Source organism: Falco biarmicus, chromosome 3 (genome assembly GCF_023638135.1).
Source record: "Falco biarmicus isolate bFalBia1 chromosome 3, bFalBia1.pri, whole genome shotgun sequence".
NCBI classification, from domain to species: domain Eukaryota; kingdom Metazoa; phylum Chordata; class Aves; order Falconiformes; family Falconidae; genus Falco; species Falco biarmicus.
The window spans coordinates 40409192-40418947 of record NC_079290.1 but is presented as its reverse complement, the minus strand read 5'-3'; positions in this window follow the sequence as shown (position 1 = coordinate 40418947).

The following is a 9756-nucleotide window of genomic DNA, read 5'->3' as shown; positions in this document are numbered from 1 at the left end:
GTATGTATAAAATAAAAAAATATCTTTGTGGAGAATAGTGGTGTTAACTGAGCCTGTTTAGAAATTAATCTAAAGTAGAAGAAATTGTTTACATGAACCCTTACTTCGAATTCCATGCTCTTTTGAAAAATCCTCTTAATGACATCCCCAGGGCCAAATTAACTCGCATGTTCTTCTAGCAAAGTCACTAAGGCAAGTACAGCAAATTTCATTCTATTACACAGCATCATTTTAATGCATATTTGTTTTTCTAAGAAGTCTGAATCTATAATACTTTGTTGCAATCTATATTGCTCAGAGTAAAAAGCAACTTTTAAAGTTTGATATATTGATACTCAAGATACTTATTAGCATGACAGAAAAAGGAAAAATAAGCTGGCCTAATACCAAGTTTCTATAAAGCATCATGCCGATGTACAATGGTTGCAGACTTACTTAAAAAGAAACTTTCAGGGCTTATAGAATTCTACTTCAATCATTGTATATGTTGTCATCCTTGTTGCTCTGAATTTACTACCATTCCAGAAACATCATGATTCATCTGAGTTCTTGAAATGTGTGGCTGAGGGATGCAGCTTGTGACTGGTATGCTCTGCGAGCATATTTCTAAAACTTGTTCAGACCCTTAACTTTTAATCTTCTATAAAAAAGTAAGTTAGATACATATAGAGAAAGGTGATACAGATACCTTGTAGATCTGGTGAAAATTGCTTAAGTCCTTGTGGGGAGGATCTTTGAGGCTAATTTTATGTTATTCTAAATTGTCAAGTAACTTCTGTCACTTCTAGTCACACCTTAAAAAAACAACACATAAAGAAGGTGGTCACCTGTCCAAGAGAGTTTTCTGTTGACTTGATGGCTTCCCAGTTGCATGGGTGACTACTGCAAAGTAGGAAGAGGAGACTTGTGACTGAGGATGGAGTGGGAACTGGGGTTTCCCCTATTTAAATTGACCTAAACTGCTGCATAGACCACATGATGCTGTGAGCTTCCTTTAACACTATGATCAGAAACTATGAGAATTAGGGTGTCTCTTCAGGGTTATGGCTAACCGATAGCACTGCGTTATTTCAGCACAAAGCCAATGTAGGTTGATTAGCTCAGGTGAAAGTTTTAAATCAATACTTTAAACCAGTAACATGGTGTAGGAATGTTTTCCTTCATTCTGTAGAATGATGCCACAAAAGTTCACTGTTGAACCCAGATGAGCCAGTATAGGTGCACCTCTTGGTATCTTCCCGTCTCTCTTGCTGTAACAACCAGGTGGGATAGTCATGTAAACAAGATGCTTGAAGATTGTTCTATGGCACTGTACTTCCCAGCAAGCAGGATAAATCACACCCTTGATGCGTCTGCAGTGGTGCTCTAGGGTTAACAGTCAGTGGAGAGAAGTAGGAGCTACCTGATTTATGGACTTGGGGGTTTTTGGCAAGTTTTAGTTGTGTTCCTATCTGATGATTAGATACTTGCACAACACAGGAGCTGGCTGCTTCCTCGCTACAGAAGGTATCTGGATGACTAGTTCAGATGTTACCACCTGTGCTTGGTCACAGGAATGGCACCTTAAGGGTTTACGTATGTTCCAAAGCTCAGAAGGTGTGAGATAACTTTTTCTTTTCTGAGGAATAAAATTCTTCACGCTTGCCCTGTGGTAAATATACATGCACAGGCAATATAACTGGTCTATCAGAAGTGTGTTCACAACCAGACTTACCCTGTGGTAGCTTACTCCCGGGCTTACACTTCGAGGATTTGTCTGTGTAGTTCCCAAGGAAACGTCTACACAGTCTTTTAGAGCCAGGCTTTTCCCAGTGGTGCTCAGTGACTGGACCAGAGGCAATGGGCACACAACGAAACACAGCAGGATCCCTCTGTATGTCAGGAAACAGGTTTTCACTGTGGTGGTGACTGAGCACCGACACAGGTTGCCCGGAGAGGCTGTGGAGTCTCTATCCTTGGAGATACTCAAAAGCCACCTGGACACGGTCCTGGGCAGCTGGCTTTAGGTGGCCCTGCTTGAGCAGGGAAGTTGGACCAGGTGACATCCAGAGGTCTCTTCCCACTTCAGCCATTCTGTGATTGTGTGATGAAGAAAAGCAGGCACACTACGAAAGTGAATTAGCATCTCTTTAACAGCTAGAATGCATAGGAAGGAAATGTAGAGTAATCTGAATTCGTATCTTCTATGTCAACCTCGTATATGGAAAGTTCCAACAGGTGGTAGAGCCTGGATTAATCTCATTATATAGCTAAGTAGGAGCCTATAAACATAGACTTTACCTCTGTTTCATATAACAGAGGTGTCTGGGGAAACAAACTTGTCTCCGTAAAATCTAAGCTGTTTTTAAAGTAAGTCTTCCTTCTCTTCCATCCCCCAGTCTTTAAAAGGAATCTGGGATTGCCAGGTGTCTACACTGCGTGTACCCATTAAGTAACCGGTGTGAGATAAGACAAGTCTGGGCTTCAAGTATCTTTGCTTTTGGTATTAGGAGTTTCCTGGACTATGTACTTGTTGGTTATTTTATGTATTAATGTAGTTGCAGCTTGGAGCACCTAAGCTAGATGTCCAATATAGTATAAATTGTTCTTTCCCCTCACCCCGTTAGGCCGGTTCGGGTGGTGTACGTAGAGCTGTTAGCACACAGCAAGTGTGTACTTTAGCTTGCATCAGGATGACCTGTCCAGAAGACCTCTAAGTGAGGTAAGCTGATCAGGAACAATACCCCTTTTCTTCATAATGAATAAATAATTCAGGAGCAAGCATTATTCTTTACATTCAAACACCATCATAGTCTGTTGTAACTTTTGTGTGTAGACAAACTTTGATGAACCTTATCTTCAGGAGCAACTCCGGAAAATTCAGAGGAATCAAAGCTGTGTAGTGAACACACATAAATAAAAGGATTAAGTTATGGACCACTATGGTTCTAAAAGTGTGCACCTGTGCAAGAATTTAATGTATATAAAAGCATTAACTTAACCTCTGAATCTGATTTCTAATTTTTCTCCGTGTCTCTGAGTAGAGTAGTCCTAAGCACCTGTTGAACAAAAACAGATGATCATAATGCAAATGGTAATCTGGTAAGTATTCAGAGTCTGTTTCTGTCTGTTAATACTTTAAACCCAAGTTTTCCAAGTACAGAAGCTTTGGGGCTCTGCTCAGTTTTCCATTGCTGCCAAGTTCATACCCCACAAACAGGAAATAAAACTGTCTATGACAGAGACAAGGTCTTCTAACAGCCCCTGAAACAGCAGGTTAGGCTGAACTGGTGGATGAGGGCAACTGATTTAAGGCTTACTTTGTCATGAAGCTCCTAACCCTAAATTCCAGGTGTTTAGTCACACAGCTGCTCCCCTCCCTTGCAAAAAGAGCTGGGAAGTCTAGGGACAGTCCCTGACAAAGTTAGAAACGTAGTTACATAAAGCCCAAAAACCTGGTGTCCTAATTAGCCTGTTATGTTTCAGCCTGGCCATTAAATACCGATGTGTGTAATGACAGAAAGTATGGCTTTATCATGTCATCAAAGAAATTAAGAAATTCATACTAACTTTATTTAAACAAAGTTTAAGTGGACAACCCAAATATTTAAAATAACTTTAGAAATAACATTCCAGCTTACATACTTATCTATCTGCTTAATGCTGACAATACACAAACAATCCATTTCTTCCACACAAAAAAAGCTTTTGAGCTAAATGATGAATGTGCAGAAGTCAGGATAAGTGTTTGTGCGTGTGTTTGTGCCGAAGTTAAATTGGCAGGATGTGTGTTTCCCTCTTCCTAAGCAGGACGATTGCAGCTCTTAGCCAAGGAGCCACAATATATATTGAAAAAATGAATCCTTTAAACACATCCCTGTCCATACAGGCTGACCAAACTGCCTTCAAAATGTTACCTGTTCTGACTGAAAACATTTCGGCAAACAATGTGCCTGGGCCAGTGGCACTGGGATAACTGTAGCCTTTCTTTCCTAATCCAATTACCGATAAAAGCTGCTGTGGCAGTAAACTGTGGGGAATAACTAGAGCTGAGCCATTAGGAAAGCTAGTAGCTCTGTCTTGGGACAGGTTTTCAGCAGGAGAGGAAGAATGGGGTGCAAAGATGGCTCTAGGGATCTCCCCTCCATGCCCCACACTAGCAGTTTCTGTTGCAGTGTGTGCGTGCAGGGTGTCCCACTCATGTGCTGACATGCAGCCCTCCCTTCTCACTGCAGCTGCAGGCAGCCACAGCCCTCGGCAAAACTGCTAGGGCTCGTCTACGCACATCCCTGCTCAGAAGTTATCCTGGAACAACTGTGCTCAAGTGTGTGCCTCTGTTTGTGTGTGTGTGTGTGTACCCTTATAATCTGCAATAAGCCTAAATTGTTTCAGCCTAACTTAAACAAGAGCAATGGTCTGGAGTAAGAAGTTCAGTGCTCTGGGACTCATTCAGGGCTAGCCGATGCATTTTGGATTCTTGTTGTACTGTCTTCTACATCAACTGTCATGTCTAAACAAGGCCTTAGAAGATAATTACAAACTTTCATTGGGACACATCTGCTTAAATTACTGATAAGCAAGGTTAGTTTAAACCTTTTCTGTTTTCTTAACAGGCAAGAACATTTTGAGCCACTGTTTAGAACAAACCTTACACGATACAAGTTAGGTTTTTACATACGTCAGTAGCTAATGGGCAGGTGGAAGCATGCCAGGGTGAGTAGGATGTGAGGTCTCTCTGCCATGCTGAAAGCCAGAAATATTGACCTTTCCAGCTGCTCTAGAAAGGAGCTCCTGGCTGGTTAAACCTCTGGCATGTAAGTTAAGGAGCTTCATGTCAACAGCAGGATCGGAAGAGAGGGTGGAATTAAGATCTCCCAAATATCCCCAAATCAAGCTAGCATCAGTGCTCTTCATTTTATGGGTGTCTGCACAGAGGCTTCATCACCAGGTCTTGTCTTGTTACTCCTACTAGTTCAACCTCACTTCTGGTAGCAACAGTGGGAGCCCTAATGCAGATACAGCTCTAAGGGACCAGTGTTTCCTCAAGGCCTCTGCTTTCCCAGGGCTTGTCCATGAACTGCAGTGCTTGACATGCTGAGGTTTGCCAGCTTCTCGTCCAGCAAGTGCTCACAGTGGTGGGAAATAAGCATGAAGCAGATGAGACCAAGGCTTCCAGCGGAGGGAGCATAAACTAGAACAATCCAGCAAAAACACTGATACATGGATTTTTTCATCTGTCACTTGTAGCCACAATCCAAACAACCTGGCAAGAAATGCCAGCTTTTCTCTGCCTGCAGTGGCTCAAAATAAAAATCATTTAAACAATTGCTCTCCATATTTTATTTCTGAACTTACAGAAGTGACTACTTCTCTGGTTGTTAAACTAAAAATTTCGACATTTAAAAATAACATGCGACTCACATAATACATCTGTTGGCATACGTGAAACAAGGCACTTTGTTAGTCCCAGGGCTAAACTGGAAATTTCTGAAGAATACTAGCGTGGTTCTGAAAATGCAGGTTGCTCAAGTGGTAGTTCAGTCTGGTTTAGCATTCTTCCACATTTTTATTTTGTGTAGCAAACTACAGCAAATCAAGCAATTAGAAGATGTTTAATTGTCCTTACTAGATGAGGAACAAACTGAGCTCTCTGCAGTAATGCCAGGTCTACGAAGAAGTTAGAAGCTTTGGGAGTAAGTTTTTAAAAATAATTTGAACTATACTCCAATATGGAATCTTTATTTATAGGCAGAGCAGTTCTGAGCCACAGCTGTTGGTGAGATGGTGTTTTCTCAAGGAAATAATTTATTTGTCTCTTTCTGAAACTGAGCAGTAGTAACTTTCACCAAGCCACTGTCCAACTCAGGTTGGGACTGGGACTGGGACAGGAACTGGAAGAAAAATTTTGCCCAAGTTCTCCATTCCTGGAAAAGATTCCAGAATTTAGCTGGAATTAGCAAATACAATAGACTTGGAGGTAAAGTGTTCCCAGAGTATCCAACAAGCATCTTTTAACTTTCTTTGGGCTTTTGATGGTATAAATATTTGCAGTCCCCTGTGAAGGTTCTTGTCTGAAGACCTAGAGCATCTAATAAGAGCAGTCAGGTCAGCCAAGGTAGCCCCTTTTTATTCAAAGGGCAAAACTGTACATGAAATTCCACAAACTTTGAGCTTGTGGGACCCAAGTTTCTTGTTTTCTCAAAAAAATCACATATTTTCATTTTTGCCTTCCTCCTGATGCTTGAATGATCAGATGGGGAGATGCTGTCAGTGGTCCTGGGATTCACCTTGGGAAGCCGAGCCTTTGTTACTGGATATTTGGAATCGGACCTAAAATTATTCTCTCACTGGGGACTCATAACACAATCTGCTGCCTTGAAAATTCTTACACGAAACAGCTTGTGGGACTGGGATGGCTGGGAAGCGGAGAAACTAATACGGCACTCTGGGCCAGAGGGAGCAAGGCAGAGCAAAAGCTAAAGCCCCACTGGGAAATTCATTAACCACAGCTCCTACAGCTGCTGTAACTTCCTGTTCTGTCACTGTCTGGAGTTTTTCCTTGAGTCCCACTCCCTGAAGACAATTCCAGCATCATGGTCAGGACTCTGAGGCTTCTCACCTGCTGAGGTGCTGCATCCTTGCCTCCTCTCCATGCTGGGAATGATGGGTTTGGCCCTGGGGGGGGTGCCAGGAACCAAACCACATGGGCAGTGCGAGAGCTTCCCATCTGTTGTGTTATTCTCACAAGGGAAAAGGGAAGTTATTTACTATCATCTTCATGCTTTTGCTTCTCTCCCAGCCTACACTGGGAACCTTCAAGTGCCCGCAATGGAACAGCAGAGAGAGTTACTACTTGCAGGCTGACCCATGCACGGGGCCAGCCAAACCTTCTGGGCTGGAGAAGTTGCCCTTTGAGCCACGGTGCTGCACTGTCCACTTACAGCCCTATGAAAGCATCTCTAGCCCCGGTAAAATAAAACACAAAGCCATAGGCGGAGAACACATTTCCTAACACCTATTTCAGCTGGCAGAAAAAGACAGTGTGAGAATGTATGTGCATGAACAGGAGTCTGCATAGATGGTTAGGAAACTCTGACCCCTCAGGCAGAGCAGTGTCTGCAGGTATCTCCAGTGCCCCTGTAGGCAGTTGCTTTCTCTCAAGCACTTTTGATTTCTCCTCAGGCGGGAGCCAGTTGCACATGCAACTTTTTCAAACAGAAAGGCACCGCACATGGGTGCACACCTCACTCCTTGAAAAGGACAAAGCAATGCATCAGTTGCTGAAACGTGGTGACAAGCCCTTCCCGGACTCACCAGTACCCTGGCTTCTGGCTGCCGTGTGGTGCCCACGGGTGCTGCCAGCCATGTGCAGTGGTACCCTCAAGGAGTGGCTCCAGATCGAGTTAAGCTGTTCTATATGGCGCCCGTGGTTGAACTGCTTACTTTTCAAGGATCAAGGTTGTTAGGCCAAATCTGTCACTTGAAGCCATCCAGGCAGTCTCCCATTAAAATTACTGGGACACATTGGGAGGTGGAGGCTTTCTCTGTTGAAACAGTCACTGCTTGTTTGGAAGCAGCAGCAGAACAAACCCAAAGAATTTCTTTTTTACTTTATAAATAACCATCTTCTCATTAGGCGGCTTGGCAGCAGTTTGGACTAGACAAATTGTTGACTTTCCACCTGGTGTCCTGTGAAAGGGACCTGCTGCTGTTATGTCATTAGGCTTTGCCTGTCCTGTGCCAGTGCTGAAGTCCCTGGCTCGTGGTAACCCAGCCATGGGTTCAGGCTGCAGCCTCCCATCTGCGCGGAAGAGCTGGAGAAGGACAACTGAGGTGCAAAAAGGAAGGCATAAAGGCTTGCAGGAGACACTCCTCAGGCAGTGCTGTGTAGCATCACTGTGTCTCCAACTGCTAAATCTCACTGCCCACTGTGCCTCTGAGCTTTCCACTGGGTTGTTCAGGCTACAAATTCCTGGCAAAAATTATGTGGATCTCACACGTTACTGAAAAGAAATGCTTTGCGTATCAGCTTAAGTACTGGATCATCTTGCTTCTCTGCAAATCCTGGCTGCATGAGTACCTCTGCCTTTATCCCTAGATAGTCATGCTATGTTAGATCAAACCACAGATTTTCATCCTGGTTTAAGTCTTTGAGTTTGCAGTTTACTTCACTTGGACACTTCATTTAACTACTAAGTCTGCTTCACATGTCAGATCTATAGACGTCTAAGCAGCGAGTGTACTTGCAAAGAGCAGTGGTTATTAGCAAGTGCAGACACAAGGCAAACTGGTATTTTAAAACAAAGCTCAAACACAGCAAAACAGAATTTTATAGCTGTCTACCATGCATGAAAAGCAGATCCAGCACAGGAAAAAAGCCCCCTAGTTCTTAAATCTGTATGTTGAACTGACTTTCAACCAGGTGTTTCCACTTTAATTTGATCCCAGGCATTCCTAGAGGTGATGTAAGATCCAGATCCACAAGGTAATAATGAAGTCAAGAGTTGAAAAATTATCAAGGCCTAATCTGGCAATTTAGTCCCTTGTAAATCATTGCGGTTAGTTATTGCAGGGCCATTCTTACCAACCAAGTTCTCTTGAGACTTCACATTAACTTCGCCACCTGTTTGACTGTCAAAGAGATAAATTTCCTTGAAGGGGATCCTCCACTCCTGACTTTATTTATGTCGGGGGGAAGAGGATGGATTGACTGGGAAACTTCAATGGCAAGGGTCTGCATGTGCTGAATCAGGGAGTGATGCAATTCATTTAATCTGTTTGATATTACACATAAGGTCCCCAAATGAAACAGATAGGATTAAGAAATTCTCCTGGCCTGTTTGCTGGATGGAAAGCTTTAATGAAATGTAGTCAATTGCTGTTTTTTCTTCTTTATTTTTTTGAACAATCAGACCCAAAAGTCAAAAGACCACATCAGGGCTATTCTGTAACCTAATACTGCGCATCTTTCAGAGCACCTGTGCACCCAGTGTCCCAATGGCTGATACCCAAAAAGTATATCAATGAGTTTAAGAAAGTTCTTCAACTGGGAGATAAACAAAAAAATGCCAGGATAATAAAAATAGCTTAGTGGGATGGATCCTTCAGCTAACTGCCTGGGTTACAGAAGCAAACCATGTGATTACTTGTAGGCTCTGAGATGTGTTAGTGAACTGAGCAGCTTGTGTCTTGAATCAAAATACTTTCACAAGCTCAAGCTTGAGAGTTCTACACAAAGCATAAGCTCAAATTGCTGCTCAGGCTTTTTTTGGCTTTGTTTTCTTTTTTTTTTTTTTTTTTTTCTTTTAGGAAAGCCCTTTGAAACAATTGAAACTTGAGTGGACTAGAAGTAAAGAATAAAAAAGATTTCAGGTTTTAAATCTGTTATTTCCTGCACATATCAGTTGTTTCTTACAACATCTTACAGCATTCTTCTTGGGTTTGCAATGATGCAGCTTATAGTGTGGGCTTTGTAGAGAGAGATACTGTGTATGGACACACAGATGCGTGTCATGAAACTCTCATCCTCACCTCCTCTCATTCAATACCCTGAATCTGCAAGCAAACCACATGGCTTATTCTGTGTGAAATCTGTCCACGTGGCAAGCAATTTTCTACTGCTTGCAGCAGTATTTTGTCATAAGTGGTACTATATTAAACCCAGCCAAATGATGCTGCCTCTGTCAAAAGGCAAGAAAACAGCTTCCACAGCTTCTCTACCCCATTGGTGTTCCTGACCACACAAAGCGACTAGTGTAAAGAAACCTTTTACCAGAA